A 19,559-nucleotide genomic window follows, 5' to 3' on the forward strand; every position below is an offset into this window, starting at 1 on the left:
TTCTAATGATAAGCAGAAAAACAGGAAAAGCCTACGTGCCCATTTTCTCTTAACTTCCAAATATCCCATCAAATTTTGTAATGAAAGTCTATAATATCAAGCCACAAATATCCATACTCATATCCAAATAACTAGTGTAACAGCAGCAGCATCAGTGTTAATCTAAACTGGACTTGAGGTTGAAAAGCCAGTATGGGGCTCCTCTGTCTAAAGACATCATTTTAGTTCAGTAACAAACTTAAAGATACTGAACAACAGTCACTGGGTTTCACTTTATAAAAAATAAATATACAAAAGAATTCTGAATTCATAAGGTTCTTTGTTATAATAGCTTAGGAGAGTTATGATTTTTTTTTAATGGTTCTTTATAAGTTAATTACCAGTTAAATTCCAAGCATTTCCCACAATTTAATTTCACCCCTTTAGGGAAAGTCACAGGAAGTCATGATCAGTATTTTTATCTGAAAAACTGCCTCTGTGAAATAAACCACTAGGATTAGCACAAATGGGTCTGTTGTGGTGGAGCTCTTGATCAACATTTCATTACCTTTCAAAGCTGAATGGGTCACAAAAACACTGACTTAGCATACCTCAAAATCAAAGATAACATTTTAAAAAATTTTTGTCACAAAGCAAAGCAAAGCTCTGGACAGTTAAGTTAAGATCTCCAACCTCTAACAGTAATAGACAAGGCAAGGGTCATATCCTGATTCCCACCTAAAGCTTTCCAAACTCACGCTGCCAGTAAAAGGCACTTCCTAGAATAAATAAATTTGGTCTGAAGCTCTGAAGACAAAAGGCATTTTGGGAAGAAGTTTTCAGTATCGTGAGCACTGACAACAAAGACCTATCTTGTGAAACTACCAAAATGATCAGAAAGATAATACATGGTAATAGGGCATTAGTTATTTTTTTTTAAAGTCATTGCAAACTTTCAGTAGACTAAAACTATATTAAGTCATAGAGCCTTCAAATTTCACAAAAAATAATTACTGTTAGGCATTAACTGTCAGGCACTGATCAATGTACTTGGCGGGAATTAACTCACTTCTCACAGAATGCGGAAGTAGGTACTAATATTATTTCACTTGAAAGATGAAGAAACAGGCAGAGAGAATCTCTCAAAGTTACATGGCTTATAAGAAGTGAAAATTTAAGTCCACATACATGACCACATTTAATCCTAAACAACTCTATTAACAGAGGCAGGGAAAAAAAAATTAGCCCCATTTTGAATCTGAGAGAAAATGAAATTCTGAAGAGTAGAGACAGATGCCCGCCCAAATCACACTGCCCACCAGCAACACGAGCAAGAAGAGAACCCAGGGCATCGAACTCTGGCATCGGGGCTGTGGTGGTTTTGTTTTGTTTTGTTTTGTTTGCTTGTTTTGTTTTAAATTCTGTTAATTAACATGTAACTCTATGAGGCAAGTGTATCCTGCCCTTAATCTCTGAGAAGATGCTTCAGGGTCCTCAGGGGCTGCAGCAACTCTAGGAACATCTAGCACAGTGCGCACAGAAGTATCACCATTCTGCCATTTCACCAGTTTCCCTTCCTCTAGGTGCAGTTATGTTTTTCGCTTACTGGTTAACAAACACAGAGCAGCATATAAAAATCAGAAATAGATGGCTTTATTATTTATCATTCTTTCATCTTCATTTTTGTAGATCAGTAGTCTGCTTAGCCACTTACATGAATTATAACCTAATAAACGCAGGCACGTACTCAGCAAGTACCCTAAATGAAATCAAAACCGCTGTTATTTTTGCACATTAAGGAGTTAAAAGTCTGTACTTCCCATTCATCTCCATTAGGGTTGCATGCCCTTCTGCTGCACTTCCGGAGATCTGGGACCAGAGGAGAAACAATGGTGCCTTTAGTGCCCGAGCGCAGCCCCACGTGACAGGCACCAGCTCTTATTTACTGAACTGAACTGCCAAAAACAGGAAGCCGCGTTGTAAAATCCCTCTCTCACTTATAAATTTCTATGACTTGAAATGTGCTTATTTGAACTGTTTCATGTTAACTCTAAAACTAAAACCAAGAAGTATAACTAGTTTGGGAAATTACAAGGATAAATCCCAGGTCAACTGAAAAAAGAATGTCACAGTAAACAGAGTGGCCACACAGAGGTCCAGGTCGCAGAGGGTGGGGTGCAGGACCAGGGCGTAACGTAAGAAGCAGCGGCTCATGATCACAGAAGCCAAAGAAGGGTAAAAGTCTCGACTGCTATCCTATAACAGAGAGACTCATTCCATGCACCCTGGGATAGCTGACTACACCCATCCTCGGTGAGAATGCGAATTCCCAGGGCAGAGCACCCTGTAAGTTAAATGACACTTTACAATTCAGTTTCTCATCTGACCCACATATTAAGCAGAAGGCGGCTGGAGTAGGGGTGGAGGGCAGACATCATTTGTTATTTCTACTTTACAGACTAGGAATTTGAACCACTTAAGGTAAATCACGTAGTCAGTAAATGGTAGATCTTTGCAACAACCAAGACATGTGTTTTTCAGCCATCGTACCTATTCATCAAGGACAAGGGCAAGGATGGGCCCCAAAGACTTGAAGCATGAAAATGAAACCAAAGGAGATGAGCTAAAAGCAAAATATAGTAAGAGCCCTATTACTCATATACCACTCTACTTCTACCTAAGAAGTTCTCTGTATTTTTAGTGGACAACTCTCTAGGTTCTGTTTACTTTGTTGACTAAAGGAACAGTTGTTGAAATCCTACTTCACTATGCTCTGGGGATACAATATATGCTTCTATATGGTTCATAATTTAAGGGGAGTTGGTAGCAGCAGAAGAGACAAAAAGAGCAGTGCCCCATTTCTGCATCCAAAGCTTAAGTTATTGTTCGAACACTAGGCTGAAAGTTTTTTTTCTCCCCCCAAGTCAGTGAAATGTACAGACTCTCTTCTGACAACAGGTCCAAGAGAACCTCACAGGTGGGTCTGACAATAGAGTTTAAAAGACTGCTGAACCTTGCAAGATTTTTTAAAGAAAGACATGAGAGTGTCAAATTTCACAAACTTGTCTGCAAGCAGAGGGAGTGGCAGGTTGCCAAAGGCTGAACTGCGTTAACTCATGTGAAATGCTGGGAACTTGAACCTCTACAATGTCCTCCCCACCACTCAGCCACACAGTGAATGACTGAAGGTCAAGGTTCCAAGAGACCTCACAGTCTATAAGCCAAATATTGTCTATTGCAAAAACTTCCTTTTACTCTTAAGGAAGGAGAAACTACTTGAGTCAAAAATCACATCAACGTGAAGCTGTTAAAGGGTAAGTTTTTAAATATCTGAGAACAACAGAGTTAACCTACCCATGTGCCAGCAATAAAGTCAGATTCAATTATACTGCCTTTTAACGTATCAGGTTTGTGTGCCATGTTCATTCACGTGACTATTAGCCTTTCCCCAACATTTAGTTACAAATATACTGGACCAGAAACTCCTCGAGACTAAAACTAATTCTAGCTTACTCCCTTACCTATCTCCTGTATTTAGCACAGTACATGGCACACAGTAGACATTTTATAAATATTAACTGAATGGATGATTTCCTACAGATAGAAAAGGCAGGATGGGGGGAGAGAGAAATATGAGGTAGACAGGATGGAGAAAAATCATCAAACAAAGATGACAGCTGGAATTCCAGCAAGAAAAAGCACAAGAGGCAAAGGATGACTCAGCAGACCTGGAAGGAGCATGGGAGTGGTGGTTACCCTGTCCACACAGGGGGTGTCCTCAAGTGAGTGTGTTTCAAAATACCAGTCAGTGTCTGGACCAACCTCCATGACATCCTTGAAACACAGGTGGTAGAAGGAGGCAACAGGGGCAAGTGTATATAATTAAAGAGCTCTTTTGGTAATTCTGCAAAATGCTCCTTAGGGTAACAACTACTCTTAATATTCTTGGTCTTTTTTTTTTTTTTTTTTTTTAACCTTGAATATAGCTATGTGGTCATTCTGCGAGACAGAAACAGTTGTGAATATTGTTGGGTGCCGGTAATGAGCAAACCTCATCAAATACCCCAAGCACGTGTTCAGGAGTAAGTCATTTAAGCTGGACAGACACAGGTCGCTAGAGGCAGACAGATGAGTGCAGCCCCCTCAGAGTGTGCGCCAAAGCTAACCAGGGGGCCATGCAAGTAGCTTGGACCAGAAATACTGACAAGCCCTTCCTCTCTTTGACACTTCTTAGCAGTTTGCCTTCCAAATTTCGGCATCAACTTAGTAACAGACCAATGTTCCTGAAAAATAGATGCCAAGATTAAAACTAGAAAAAAATGAAGGCTACACACATTAAAAACCTTTCCAAAGAGGGTAAAATGGACACGCTCCACACTCAGGAAAAAGCATACAGACGGCAAGTAGAAATGCTGCTCCCAAGGTAGCTATGAGTTATAATCCCCTTGTCGTCCAAGAATGAGCCCGTGCGCCCTGTGGAAAGACCCAAAGATCCTTGTAGAACGTCACCTTCACACTGGTGAAGTTCACTGAGGGGACAAGGCCATTACAACATCAGCGCAAGCTAACTCACCATTCTGGAAATGTCTTCTTTAAAGATGTGCAATGTCCTAAAAATGAAGGAAAGAATTCTGAGAGTCCCTGCAACCAAGCAAGGATGATTCTAGTGGTGAAAGACAGTTGGCTCTGGGACCCCTGGCTCCCCTATCTAAAATATTTATCCTTATCATTACCTTGCATATGCGAAAAACATTTCTCTGTCCAATAATTTATCCTCCCCTAGTCAAAAATTATCTGTTGGGCACCTATTCCCTGCCAGGCACCAGGGAGACCAAAACAAACAAGGCATTATTTGCTACGCCCAAGGAAGTACTGTCTCCCCTACCCTGCACAGCAGTCCTCTGCCCTGGTGCCTCCTGGGACTGCTACCGCACGAGGGGTCTAGTGGCCGTCCTGTACACAACTCTCATCCCATCGCTGCTGTCTCTTTCAGGCAGACTTACACCTGTAGCTTCCATCTCCGTCACCCAAGGCTTTGAGCTTTTCTAAAACCTTGACAAGAGTGAGCAAGTAACGGGATTTTGGTGAAGCAGGAGCCAGAGAAAAGGAGCTCTGATTACCGCTTGGAGAGCTGGGAAGGCCCGTGTCATCTCCGGAGGAGTGGGGATGTCTTCGGAATACACGTCAGGGGCATAAAATCACTTCCACAGAAATTGACTGAGGACAGTATGATAATACACTTCTACTGCTTGCCAGGGAAGAGTTTCAAGAAATTTCTGAAGAGGGGTGCCTGGGTGGCTCAGTGGGTTAAAGCCTCTGCCTTCAGCTCAGGTCATGATCTCAGGGTCCTGGGATCGAGCCCCACATGGGGCTCTCTGCTCAGCAGGGAGCCTGCTTCCCTCTCTCTCTCTCTCTCTGCCTATTTGTGATCTCTCTCTCTCTGTCAAATAAAATCTTTAAAAAGAAAAAAGAAGGGACTGTGCTTTAAAAAAAAAAAAAAAAGAAATTTCTGAAGAAAAAAAAAAAATCTGTATCACAACACAGGGCACCTGAGTGGCTTCGCTGGTTACGCATCTGACTCTTGATTTCAGCTCAGGGCATGATCTCAGGGTCGTGAGATCGAGCCCCATGTTGAGCTCTGCGCTCAGTGCAGAGTCTGCTTAAGACTCTCCCTCTGCCTGCCTCCCCCCTCTCAAATAAATAAATAAATCTTAAAAAAACGGAAGCAAGCTGTTTGTCCACTGGAATATGTGTTCTAGTCTGCATCGTACAGCCCGCTAATACCTGGAGTGGCACTTCAAATAGAGTACGTTCTTGGTGAGGATCAGTTGGTGAACACGTGTGTGAGCAGACGATAAGGTCTTGACCAAAACAGGAAACCAAGGTAAAAAGGGAGGTCAGGTGAGGGTTTGGAGGAAAATTCGCTTGTTGAGGCTTTTAAGCTTGAAGAACCTGGTTGGGCAGATTCCAGTAGGCACGGTGGGGAACTAAGGAATGGAGATTAGGGTAGGTGATACAGTGTGGGAAACTCAGGTGTCTGGAGCCATAAGTAAGGATGAGATTACCCCCAGAAAAGCAGTCAACTAAGTAAAGTAAGAGCTGGCTATTGTATAGCAAAATAAGTAAATAAATAATAGCATCTACTTCATAGGGGTGTGTGTACTAAGGAAAAAGTTCATGTGAAATACCTGACCAGTCTAGCTCTCTGAGGCTTAGCCAAATCACACAGCAGGTTCTCAATAAATACTTACTGCAAATATGCAAACACCTCTCAAGACTGCTAAAGACCATTTTTAGAGCCATCTTATCCTCACAGCATTTGGGCACAGCATGGATGCAAGAGCTGTATGTTTATACAAGGCTGAGTTTTTCTTTTGGAGGACTCTGACGTACTCGGGTCTGATCAGAGATTGAGATTCTCCAGCATTATCTACAGTGTAAAATAAGGCTGTCTTCCTTTTTATTATCTAGTGGTGGAAAGTAAACAGGCAGGCACACAGTTACCAGAAATAGGGTATGAAAGGCTAAAACTCATTCCTACATGGTCCATGGACATGAATGTCTACCACGGTCCAAGCACTGTAGTTACAGATTTAAACCGAAATACACAAGGAGAAAAACTTGCTGCCACAAACTTAAAAAAAGTAGTGACAAATGTGGCATTTGAGTTAAACTCAAAGGATGAGTTAAATGTAAAGGTCCGATTTCAAGAAAGAAAAAAAAAAATCACTGGTTGGCTTAGGTGGTTTGCTTTTAAGTTCGTGACTAACTATAGCTTAACTAAAAATAAGCATCCCAAGTCAATGATGGGAAAACAAACATCACTATGAGTGCCCCATTTAGAAAAGCTGGTCAAGGAGGTAGAAGTCCAACACCAGTCAACCACTAAAGCAACTGGGTTAAGTGCCTGCTGTAAATGCTGCTGGATCTTTCTGGAGAGGGACCCTGGGATTTCACTGGTCAGGGCAGTGAGCAGAATTCGTCCCAAGCTACAACTTGAGTGTCTCTTTTATCTTTTTTTTTTTTTTCCTATATTAGAATTCCACTGAAAATTTTGTTTGAAGGGTGCCTGGGTGGCTCAGTGGGTTAAGCCTCTGCCTTCAGCTCAGGTCATGATCCCAGGCTCCTGGGATCTAGCCCCGCATCGGGCTCTCTGCTCCACAGGGAGCCTGCCTCCACCTCTCTCTCTGCCTGCCTCTCTGCCTGCTTGTGATCTCTGTCTGTCAAATAAATAAATAAAATCTTTAAAAAAAAAATTTTTGTTTGAAGAAAGCACTCATTAAAGACAAACATTCTGGGGACGCCTGGGTGGCTCAGTTGGTTGGACGACTGCCTTCGGCTCAGGTCATGATCCTGGAGTCCCGGGATCGAGTCCCGCATCGAGCTCCCAACTCCACGGGGAGTCTGCTTCTCCCTCTGACCTTCTCCTCGCTCATGTTCTCTCTCACTCATTCTCTCTCAAATAAATAAATAAAATCTTAAAAAAAAAAAAAAAAGACAAACATTCTGAAAGCCACTAACCTGGTAAAAATTCTGGGGCTAAAAATCAACAGAAGTTTTAAATTTCTAATTTTTATACCCATTTTCACAACTGGCTCACGAGTATCCTAAGGGTGACCACTGTGGGGGTTGGCTGGTGCAGTGATTAGGAGATGCAAAGTTTTCATCATTCTGTAATGTTTGAATTCTGTTTAGTAGAAATGAATACTTTTCTCACCAAAAAAGTGTTTGAGATACTTTACTTCAGCCTATTTGTCTTTCTTATTTTTCAAAGAAAACAAATTATAACTAAATGTAATGTTTCCCTGTAAAGATGAAATCGTACAGAGGCTTCATACATTGCTGTGCTTACACTAAGAAACAAGAGAAAATGTTCCATGTTTCATTAATAGTAAAAACCTAATGATATAGAACCATTCTCTAGGGGAATGGTGTGCATAGGAATAATATGTTTTTCTCAAACAACTTCCATGAGATTCTTGTTCCTTTACAAATGCAAATCAAGTGTTTCAAATTTTAATTACAAAATGGTGTTTAAATGAAGAAAAGAGAACAAGAAGAGAGAGTGAACAATGGTCTTAAGGAGTTAGAAGCAATTTCTCTTCTAATGGCAGCCCTTCTCCCAATTCCAGAAAAGGAGGACAGTATGCTCATGTTGAGAACTATGGAGCACTATTTCAACAATCTCTAGTCAACTTTGTGTAGCAATTTTTGTCCTCGGACTGGAGAGACCCACACACAGCAGGCACTGAGACTCTGCTTCACAGGGAATATTTCAGACTCTCCTTTCAAGCTGTTAAATACGCAAGCAGGGTGCCCTCCATCCATGAAGATGAACGCCAAGCCCTCCCCTACCAGGACAAAGGCCCTGTGAGATCCTGGGAGGAAAAGCTGAGTCTGGACATCCTTCCACACTGCCTAAGCCTAAGCCCTGGGACCCGTGCATGCATGTGAGAGGCAGCTGGTCGGGGTTAAAAGTACAGTCTGGCCGCACAGCCCCGCCCAGCTAACTGGCCCACAGAGCAACTGAACCCTGACCTTGGCCTCACCATCCCCATTCTCTAAGCAAATGTGTTAACTGACTGCAGATTCTTGAACTATGCCTCAGATGCATTCCCAAACTAACACACACACGCACACACGCACACGCGCACACACAAATGATAGGACATAATTTTCTCTAGTGAGGAAAAACTGTTTGATGTATTAACAGCTAACCACTTACCAACAAAGTCAACTACAATCAATGGTAAACAAGAACCCATAACTTCTTTAAGTCCCTTTCTTCACAAGATTCTTCTGTGTCAGAGGGTTACAGATGCCTCACTGCAATCTTCTGGAAAACATTTTCCTGAGATGATTCTGCTGATGCATCAGTTCTGGCTCCCAAGCTCTCATTTGCATGAACTGGAGACCATTCATGCTGGGACAGGATGAGTCTTCCTTCAGCCAGGCCTTCTGCATTCAGTCACCCAAATTCCACTACCCCAGGGCTCTGTGCGTTTAACTCAGGACTGCTTAGGGCAGGAAGGGCATCAGAGATGATCTAGCACAATACCATCATTTCACCAAAGCGGTCCAGAAATGGGAAGTGACAAAAAAAAGTACTGGTGGGAGCCTGGGAACAGCAAACGAGGTCTTTCCCCCTAATCCTGTGTTCATGTCAGGGGATTAAACACCAGGTTCCACAGGGATCCCCAGGGCTCAGATGTGCCTCAGAAACCATGGAGCAGGAGGCGGCCAGGGCCCAACTCTCCAGAACAGCTACGGTTTATCTGTTTCATATATTAGGATTAAAAATAAGATTTTATTTGAAAGAAAGGGTTTCAGTGTAAATACACAAACATCTTGAAAACCACCACATGGCAGAACTAACTTCAAATAAAAGGAAAGTTAAAATAGTGAAAGAACTAAAAACACAGGGTCTTACTTTAATGAATGTGTCCTTTCGTAAAAGGAACGAGGAAAGAAAACAGTACTAAAACCAAATGTTATAGCTTGGAGCTCTCTCCTTTATTTTTGACTGCCCGGGGAAAATAAAACAAACAAAAAAAGACAAAGGGAAGAAAAACAAAGGGAAGATAATATATTTTAGTTTCTAGGTCCTTGGGAAAAAGTCTTAAGTTCATATTGCATTGACTGGACAATTTCAAAAAATGGAGTCACAGAAGGCATTAGACTCTTAACTTGAATTCCTAAGATAAATCTTTACTTTAAAAAAAAAAAAAAAAGGAAAAAATTTTTTTCATAAACTGCCTGTGGGGGAGGGGGAGGCAGGGCTCCCAATTTCACATTTTGCTTTCCTGTCTGTTGAGCCCCTTTAATGCTTTCAATTTCTCCATTCCTAAAAAATCAAGTCCTTATAGGTGTTCACAAGCCTGTGAACTATGTCTCTCTAAGGTCAGTAGGCGGGAGGGAAATTAATTTGTCACTATGTGGCAGGCTAGAGCTAGATACAGTTTGCAGGAGGGGAAAGCCCTGGGGACATTGGGAATCCAGCAAGTCACCAAGAACTATGTTCACTGTGGTCTGGCATTCCACAAAGAATCTTTTCTTTGAGTTTTTAAATTTTTGTCATTCTAGACTCATACTGGATCCAGATGATTTAAAAATCTTGCTTCAGACTTTTCACAGTCTATAGCTTCCAGTGACAATGAACCAAACAAACTTTTTGCATTTTATAGACCATTTAAAGCCAGCAAACTAATCATTTAGTAATGTAGTAATTCTTTACAGGAAGTGTCCTCACAATAAGTACAGTTCTTTGGGGACTTTTTGTTAATATGCTCAGTCAAGTTAGCCCTGCTTAAGCCAAGTATCCCCCCCCCCATGCAATCCTCTGAAAGGATCGAATGCCACTTTCTAAATAGACAACCCCTCTTACTTCCTCCCTTCCACTCACTCCTAAATGTCCACAAGCAACATTAGCATACAATGCAAATGAGAGACACTACCATTTCTAGACAGAGGGAGCTCAATACATTTTCCAGGAGCTCAAAGAAAATGTAGCAGAGTACTGGCTTTCCTTATGCTCTACGGATATATGAATATTAACACAAGTTGTTTTATAAACTTGGAGCGCTGCAGGAGGCCATCTTGGTTAGGCTCCAAGCAGACTTAAGTGACCTAATTTTTATGTTCTACTTTTGAAGATCTCCAGCACAGAAATTCCACAATCTTCACTGGTAGCCTGACTTATGGTTTAATTCCTTCAGAGTCAAAGGGGACTGTTTCTCTCAACGTTGTAAAAAAAAAAGTTAAACAAGAGTTTAAATCTTGTGAAAGATGTTATGTGGACCCCGAAACTGGTAAATGCAACAACATAAGTGAACCACCAAGAACGAGGCTATAGGCTACAGCACAGGCTGATGGGTCGTTGGCTTACTAAAGACAGTCACACTGCTCTGTCCTGCCCAGGCAAGTCTGCATGCATCATGGACGTCCACACTCACAACTCAGACTCACAAATTTAAGAAACGACTCTACAGGGGCGCCTGGGTGGCTCAGTGGGTTAAAGCCTCTGCTTTCGGCTCGGGTCATGATCTCAGGGTCCTGGGATCGAGCCCCGCATCGGGCTCTCTGCTCGGCAGGGAGCCTGCTTCCTTCTCTCTCTCTGCCTGCTTCTCTGCCTACATGTGACCTCTGTCTGTCAAATGAAATGAATAAAATCTTAAAAAAAAAAAAAAAAGAAAGAAACGACTCTACAGTGTGCAATTGCTGAATTGCTGTATTAGATACATGAAACTAACAGAATACTGTATGTTAACTAACTGGAATTAAAATAAAAACTTAAAAGAAAAAAAAAAGAAATGACTCTACAGCTCCTGGAACGAAAGGAGCTCATGTGCAACAAAGAAGTATTTCCTAGTTACTGGGGAAAATCTTTCCCAGGCCTTCCACACTTTCCAAATGAGGAGAAACTTTGCTTTTTGGTTTCCTTTTCCTTTTCTGTTTTTCTAAGAGTCCCCTAAGCAATATCATACTCAGGTTTTCTACATTTTTTTTTAAAGATGAACTTTCCACTGAACTCCACTCCTTGAAACAAGTCTTCCGGAGATTTTACTCTTGGCCTCCTGGAACTTTTCAGTGAAATTAGAAAGAGATGTTTACCTGACCCCAAATGTTATCCTAATGAAGACTCTGTTTTTAATTTCTTGAACTCTTCTCTTTCTCTTTTCTTGTCATGCCCTTTGGGAAAGAAAGACACATACAGATGTTGGCTTGACCTCTACTGGCAAACACCAAGATAACAGAGTTCTAATAGTTTCTCAAGAACATGGACAACATCACAGAGATTAAGTATGCCTCCTTATCTGGCGTGGACCTCCACACTTCACATCTAAGATAGAAAATGCCAGCATACTATCTTTGTGACAAAAACAAGATGCCAATCACTGGAAGAGTAAAAGAAAATTATGGTTCTCAAAAGCAATGTGAGAGCAGGAAACGAAAGCAAAAACAAAAACAGAAATTATGACCTAAGTGGCAAGAGGAAAGAGGTGTTAGAGCCATTTTCTACCATTAAAGAGTCCAAATGAGGCTGAATGCAGGCCCTCTTTGGCGGGCAGCATCCAAGGACTATAGGAATTGGGCACCTACAATCAGGGTTTAGTTGACAACTTCCTTTTTTTGCAAGAAGGAAGGTTCCCGGCATGGAGGCTTGGCAAGTCCATTTCAAATGGTCACATTTCCCTCTGTTTGGGAACGGCTTGGGCTGTCACACGTACATACACGGACACATCATATGCATTTCAGGGTCTTCCTCCTTCTTTCCAGGTAGCTTCCTCTACCATGAAATCAAGGGGTGAGATCAATGGCTTCACTGTACTGCCAATTTCCTCTGAGAAATATCTTCCAGAAATCATTTAGGTACAAGGCTTCAGAAATGATTCTGAAAATTGCTCCCTGTCCTGGAATAAAGCCAAATTACCACATAATCCATTAACGGCACGCAGGCGCACTGGGGGCTCAGAGATGCCAAGCCCAGCTCTCGCTGCCTAGAAGCTACCATTCAGTAGCAGGACAAGGGCTGATTCACACAGAGCTTTGTTTCAAACAGGTCCTTCTGAGAAAGTACACTTGGTATAATACTGAAGATGAACTCAAAACCAATACAAAACCACTGTAGTTTATTTCCTCTATCTTTTTGAACCTGAGTGTGCAAAGAGATGAAAACTACCCTCAAACAAAGGAAAAGAGACTTCACATGGCCTATAAAGTACCCCGAGTTCAGTGATTTGGTGTTCGTTATGGTCTGGTCGTTTCCTGGCACTGAGGGTCAAACCAGTGAAATCATCTGGAGCCATGGCTGGAACCTTCTCAGATTTCAGGACCAAGCCAAGTGTAAAGATTAATCTACACAAATGCCCACCATAAGGGAGTAGTTCACACTTGCTGGCTGGCTGGACTGATTTGTAGGAGTTGAAAAATTGCTCTTTGGCATCTCATTTAATAAAAATTTCATTTATATTTCATTTATATTCCAGCTTCGTCTATCTAATCAAGGACTTTAATGGGAATCTCTAGATAAAGGGGAAAAAAACACACAAATCACTGGAGTCTCCTCATCTACAGGAATCAGAAGCAAGATGTTTGAGGATGGTGATGGCCAAGGAATTCATATGATTCGCAATAACAGGAAGTAAATGAGCAAATAAGGACTTTTCAACCTTTTTGTTTATTTCACCCAGCTCAACTCCGACTGGCTCCTGCTTTATCCCTGGGCCACTGCATAAACAGGAGTCCCAGGATTAGAAACAAGGGAACTTAATTTTGTTCCCATTCCATTCAAAGTTTCACTAAGTTTAATATCAATGGCTTATTTTTTGTTGTTGTTTTTCATTTTTTAAAGGATGGATAGGTCTAAAAATGGTGTTTCTTTGAGATGCTAAACGAAGGAACTTTAGTCTTAGTTCTTGTGGAAACCATCTGGCCTAAATAATGATTCGAAGCTCTGGGCAAACAGCAGATGGTGAGGACACTGTACATGGTGACAGCATTCTAAGCCCATCCTAGGGGGAGGGAAGAAGCTAACTGGTCTAGGATTTTCAAAAAATTTAGCTTAAAACTAAAAAGTTAGAACAGAAGCATCCTACAGTCTTTCAGGTTTCCCTTAGGACTTGAGTTAAGAAAAGACAACAAGGATGAAAACCTTAAGAAACGTCAGGAGAAGAGTGAGAACATCCGTAGTTCTCATTAGCACTGAAAATGAAGGAAGTGGTGTGACCCGAGTTTTGGGGTCCCTGTGTGGCCCTCTCTCTACCTGTTTCTAGGAAATGAGGTAAAATGATACTTGCGAACCCCTGGTTTGGTGACATAGAGAAATGGGAAGTCCCTCTCTGGTTCTGCCTGGGATAAAAATACTCCAGAAATCTTTAAAGGATGAATTAAAAGATTAGCTCTGGACAGAGGCTATCAGCGCCACTGGCTTTGGGAAGGCATGGGGGTCAACATGTACACAGGCCTAGTTGTCTCTATTGCTTGACAAGGCAGAAGAGTCTTGAAAGTTTAACTGGGGTATGTGGAATAAATAGGAAACACATGACGACAGAGGTTCAATAGCTGTTCTCCATGGAAACCAGCCCCCAGGAAGCTGTTATGGGCGTGTGTAGCATGGGAGGGTCAAGAGTGCAAGTTTAGCCCGGAAACAGCCCAGCCACGCATGGGTCCAGGGAGACAGAACCTTCTGTAACCAAAACCTCAAGAGCACAGGGAACCTTAGCAGTAACAACGGTCTTCCTCTTCATTATAATGCACGGACTGAGGTCTTGCTAGGTGCCACAGTGTTAACCACTTAATAACATTTATCTCCATGGAACACTCACAACAATGACAAGGGACAGTCTGTTAACTCCATTTCACAGATGGGGACACTGGGAGCTAGGGTATCTTGCCCAAGGTCATACAGCCAACAAGCAGCACACAGCCTTCTCACATTACCTCCTAGTGGTCTAAAAGGCCATGCGACACCAGAGCTAAAATCGGGGAGAATGAGAAGGCCATTTTTATCCAGTGCTTTTCCCTCTCTAAAGGACTTGAGGAGAAAGAGCAGCACCAACTCTGGAGTTCAAATTCTTGGGTTTAAGTACCAGCCTCAGCATGTGCTGTCTGGGGATATAATGACCCCCAAGCATGGCCAATACCTGCCCATTTTATTCCCCTTTCCCTGGGGCAAGTTACTGAGACCTCTAAGAGCTTTTGTCCCCCTGTCCACCATGCAATCATCATCCGGTCACCGCTTCAGGCAGCTGTGCACATTCAGTGAGATGATCTTAGGATATGGCAGTACACAGAGACGTACCGTTGTTATTCCATTTGATTTTCATGTTGTCTCTCTTGCAGAAAGTGCTAAGCCATCTGGTTTTTGCAGAAGCACGGTGTGAAGGACAGAACGGCGCTGTCCTCACTCCACGAAGGTGGTAACTGAAGCCTGGCACACAGGGCCATCACAGAGCCATGTGGCCCTGCGACCCATCTTCTGCTCCTTCCTCCACCCTTTATCTCAGTCACCACAAAACCTCGCATGCTCCACCCATGAACAGAACTACCACTCAACACAGTGTAGTGTCCCAACAGTGGCCCCTTGAAGGGCTTACACCCACTCCTGCTCCCTGCTCCCCCAACACACACAGGAGGTATACCCATTAAGTAAAACAGCAGCAGAAACTTCTGGATTTTGTAGGAAAAGAGTTGGTCCTTAAATTCTGTCCCACTCCTCAGTTTAGGGTTTTCTAGCAATTATCTGAAAAGCTCTGGAAAAGGACACTTCAATACACTAAGAACTAGAATGTTACTTTTATATATACCAAGACTTGGAATATTCTTTTTAATTGTTTTTGCTACCTAATAAAGGTTTTGTGGATTTTTAAACTCAGTAAGTGTATTTCTTTACTGGAGGTGGAGAGAAACGAAGCACCTTTTGCCTCAAAACGAACAACTGTTAAATTACTATCATTACTCCTATCATTGCAATCTTGTTCTTCATCGTCAATATAATAAAGGCATTTCTTACAGTCATTAAAGCTTTTGCCGGGGCGCCTGGGTGGCTCAGTGGGTTAAGCCGCTGCCTTCGGCTCAGGTCATGATCCCAGGTCCTGGGTTCGAGCCCCGCATCGGGCTTTCTGCTCAGCAGGGAGCCTGCTTCCTCCTCTCTCTCTGCCTGCCTCTCTGCCTACTTGTGATTTCTCTCTGTCAAATAAATAAATAAATAAATCTTTAAAAAAAAAAAAAAAAAGCTTTTGCCATATGGATCGAGAAAAAAACAGATACAAAACAAGGCAAACCTAAATACCCCAAACTTTGCTAATGTTATAAAATCTATTGCACGGCCAATTAAAGTTGGTCATAGAGACTCACATTTTTCACAGTCTATCTGTTGGCATGGTTGATGCCTGTGGGCAAAGAAGCCCATTAGAGCCATCTTACTAAACAGGACAAACGAAAACTACATTTGACCCTGCAAGCTAACTGTTAACGGAAGATTTCCACTGCTCTGAACAGCCTGTGGGCTGATAATAAATAATACTCCAGGAAAAGACCACCAGAAAACCCCCACATCTCCAATCTCGGCTTTTATCCCTGCATCCCACACCTCTTGGACACAGGGATTTGGGTCTGAATCCTAAATACAATATACCCACATGTAAGCCATTAGGAGTAGCTGTTCTTGAAATTTAATTCCACATCTGCTCTTCTCCAGCCTTTAGAAATCTTATAAATTTCTCTGACAACTGTTTGCAAAGGCCATAATCACAGGCATCTGTAACTGGATCCCCAGCTACAGGGCAAAACACCACATAATTCCAACAGGCTTTTGGTCCAGCCTTATTTGGTTTCTCATCTCTCTCGCTTTAAAATTGTGCTGAGCCTTCAATTTGCAAAGAGAGCTAATTAGCCCTGGAAGGAGGCGGCCCAGGTCTTCTGTATCATCCCCAATCCTCAACATCTCCCTTTTGGCTGTAGCTGCTCAATCACCTTTTGAAAGAGCCCTCGTGACCATGGAGACAGTGGAAGCCAACAGAGAGTCCCTGTCCCACCTGCATTCCTCCCTAGTGTCTTCCAACTCCCAGAGGGGTGGCGTAAGGATGCACCCTGGCTCCAAGCAGCCTAGACATAGAAGCATCAGGATTTCAACTCCCGCACTTAGGTTGCTCAGAAGCTGTGTGGCGCTGGAGCTGGGTCTGCCCTCCCTAATTACAGCTGGCCACTGACATGACATTATGTTGAGCAACATAATGAACCTCCCTGTGCCCGTCAGACATTTTAAAAAATTTCAGAGCATCCACTTGTTGACAGGATTGCTGTCCTGTCCTTTCATTCCATGAACACTCTCAAGAATCAGGTGGGGAAAGCTCTTGTGCCTACTGGGCCACATACAGATTTGGTAATCCTGGGCAAGTCAGCTCCCCTCTAGGAAACCTCCGCTTTCTATCCCAATTTCTAGCCATCTCCTGTTGTTTATGAGGAACACATGTAACAAGGTAAACAGAAGTGCTCTTCAAAGGATGAAAAATAAAAATCTAGGGGCATCTGGGTGGCTCAGTCGGTTAAGTGTCTGCCCTTGGCTCAGGTCATGATCTCAGGGGATCAAGTCCCGCATCCGGCTCCCTGCTCAGCAGGGAGCCTGCTTCTTCCTCTCCTTCTGCCAGCCACTCTGCCTCCTTGCGCTATCTCTCTATCAAATAAATAAATAAAATTTTTAAAGAAAGAAAAAAAAAATCTAGGCCTGACCATCACTGCCATCGTCGTGATTCTCTTCAAAAACTCCACTCCGGTGGCGAAGAGCTCTGGGGCCGCACGAGCAGGGTTAACTACTCGAGCCTCGATTTTCTCATCATTGACATGGGGATGAAATAATAGCACCTAATTCAGAATTCTTGAGAGGATCAAAGGAGGAAATGTACAGAAAGCCCTTAGAATAGTGCCAGGAACAAACATGGTGCCTAATATTAGCCACTCTCAGTGCCCTCTCATTAACCCTGCTCTCCTCCTTGTTTCACCAAGCACCTTTCAAAATAAATGATCTTTTTCAAGGCATTCAACTCCAGTGTGCCAACGGAAGAGGAGGAATTCATCATTACTGTTACCTATGCTATCGCATCCCAAACCCACACATGGAGCTTATCTTATCGTTCCCTTTTTATGTGAAGTTCAGAAAGGTGGAGCAGCTACTAGGTGGCAGCCGGTATTCAAGGGCAGCACTAAACAACCCAGGCTATGCTTTCCATTGCCTTGTTTCCATTAGATAGGAAGTGGGAAGAATATAAAAAAAAGTTTCCCCCCAAATTAGAATGTCACCTAATTTACATAAACAGTGTGGTTCAGAGTCTATTATTAAGAAACAGCTTTTGATTTGGACTTAAGAGTCAACACTCAGTTCAAAGGGCACCTACTCCTGCCAACCTCCTGCCCTTCTGGGAGCACTGAGGTGAGAAAGAACCCCTGCTACATGTCCCAGCCTATATGGACCTGGACATAGCCCTTGTCCCCCAGCAGTACACCTGCTGATTGGTCCCCTCCAATGGACCCTGGGTTGGTTCCCCCAGGCCCAGCACACCTTCTTCACCTCATATACCCAAGGCCCCACATGATGCCCAGCCCAGAGCAGGGGATAATACTGTTGGCAAAATGAATCCATGAATGCTGTCCATCCATGGAATCCTTGCTGCACTGAAGTTTGGTTTGGTTGACAATTCTGAGAGGTTGAAAGGTCCCAGAATTAAACCTTGTCACTGAAAAACATGATCCGTGTAGTATCCAAGACCACACCTTACAAAGAACATCTCATAAGTCTGTAATTCGAAAGACACCTAAGTAAAACACATTTATATCATTATGAAACTTGGCTTGTATCTGCTAGGAAATGTTCTTGTATCAAATACAAAGGCACAAAATTTCACACAAGACTAGACTTGTAACAGATAATCTGGTCATTTAAGGTTATGTCCTCATGTTTTGGAGGGTCATCCAGGAAAATCCAGTCAATAATAACCAAAAAATGGGCGACAGGTTTAAAGGCATATTGGTATGAAATGACTAACAGACAAATGAAAAAATGTTCAACATCGTTAGCCATCAGGGAAATTCAAATCAAAACCACACTGAAGGGTGCCTGGGGGGCTCAGTGGGTTAAGCCTCTGCCTTCGGCTCAGGTCATGATCTCAGGGTCCTGGAATCGAGCCCCACATCGGGCTCTCTGCTCTGCAGGGAGCCTGCTTCCCCCCACCCCCGCCTGCCTCTCTGCCTATTTGTGATCTCGGTCTGTCAAAGAAATAAATAAAATTTAAAAACACACACACACACACTGAGATACCATCTAACACCAGTTAGAATGGCAAAAATTAACAAGGCAAGAAACAACAAATGTTGGAATGATGTGGAGAAAGGGAAACCCTCTTACACTGTCGGTGGGAATCCTAGTTGGTACAGCCACTTTGGAAAAGTGTGGAGATTTCTCTAAAACTTAAAAATAGAGCTACCCTATGACCCTGCAATTTCACTACTGGATATTTACCCCAAAGATACAGATGTAGTGAAAAGAAGGGCCATGTGTACCCCAATGTTCACAGCAGCAGTGTCCACAACAGCTAAACTGTGGAAAGAGCAGAGATGCCCTTCAACAGATGAATGGATTAAGAAGATATGGCTCATATATATAATGGAATATTACTCAGCTGTCAGAAAAGATGAATACCCAACTTTTGCATCAACATGGACGGGACTGGAGGAGATTAAGCTGAGTGAAATAAGCCAAGCAGAGAAAGTCAATTATCATATGGTTTTACTTACTTGTAGAACATAAGGAATAACATGGAGGACATTAGGAGAAGGAAAGGAAAAGTGAAGGGGGGGGAATGGCGGGGGTGGGGGGAGATGAAGCATGAGAGACTGTGGACTCCGAGAAACAAACTGAGGGGTTTTGGGGTGGGGGAGCCTGGTGGGGGTATTAAGGAGGGCATGTATTACATGGAGCACTGGGTGTTATATGTAAACAATGAATCATGGAACCCTACATCAAAAACTAATGATGTACTGTGTGGTGATTAACAACACACACACACACACACACACACGCCACACCA

The 19,559-nt window shown here is 42.7% G+C and overlaps 1 protein-coding gene across 5 annotated transcripts in view; it reads right to left on the reverse strand.

The window, feature by feature from the left end:
• LHFPL2 (LHFPL tetraspan subfamily member 2) overlaps positions 1-19,559 on the reverse strand; it is a 248,938-nt gene that overhangs the window by 81,737 nt on the left and 147,642 nt on the right. The window contains exon 3 of one of the 5 annotated variants that reach the window (XM_047731756.1): positions 4,553-4,589. The exons of the other annotated variants lie outside the window; for them this stretch is intronic. The gene's annotated coding sequence lies outside the window, so the exon portion shown is untranslated. The remainder of the gene's footprint in view (positions 1-4,552; positions 4,590-19,559) is intronic. 5 annotated transcript variants of the gene reach the window in all.

This window comes from Lutra lutra, chromosome 5, assembly GCF_902655055.1.
Source record: "Lutra lutra chromosome 5, mLutLut1.2, whole genome shotgun sequence".
In the NCBI taxonomy this organism is placed as follows: Eukaryota; Metazoa; Chordata; class Mammalia; order Carnivora; family Mustelidae; genus Lutra; species Lutra lutra.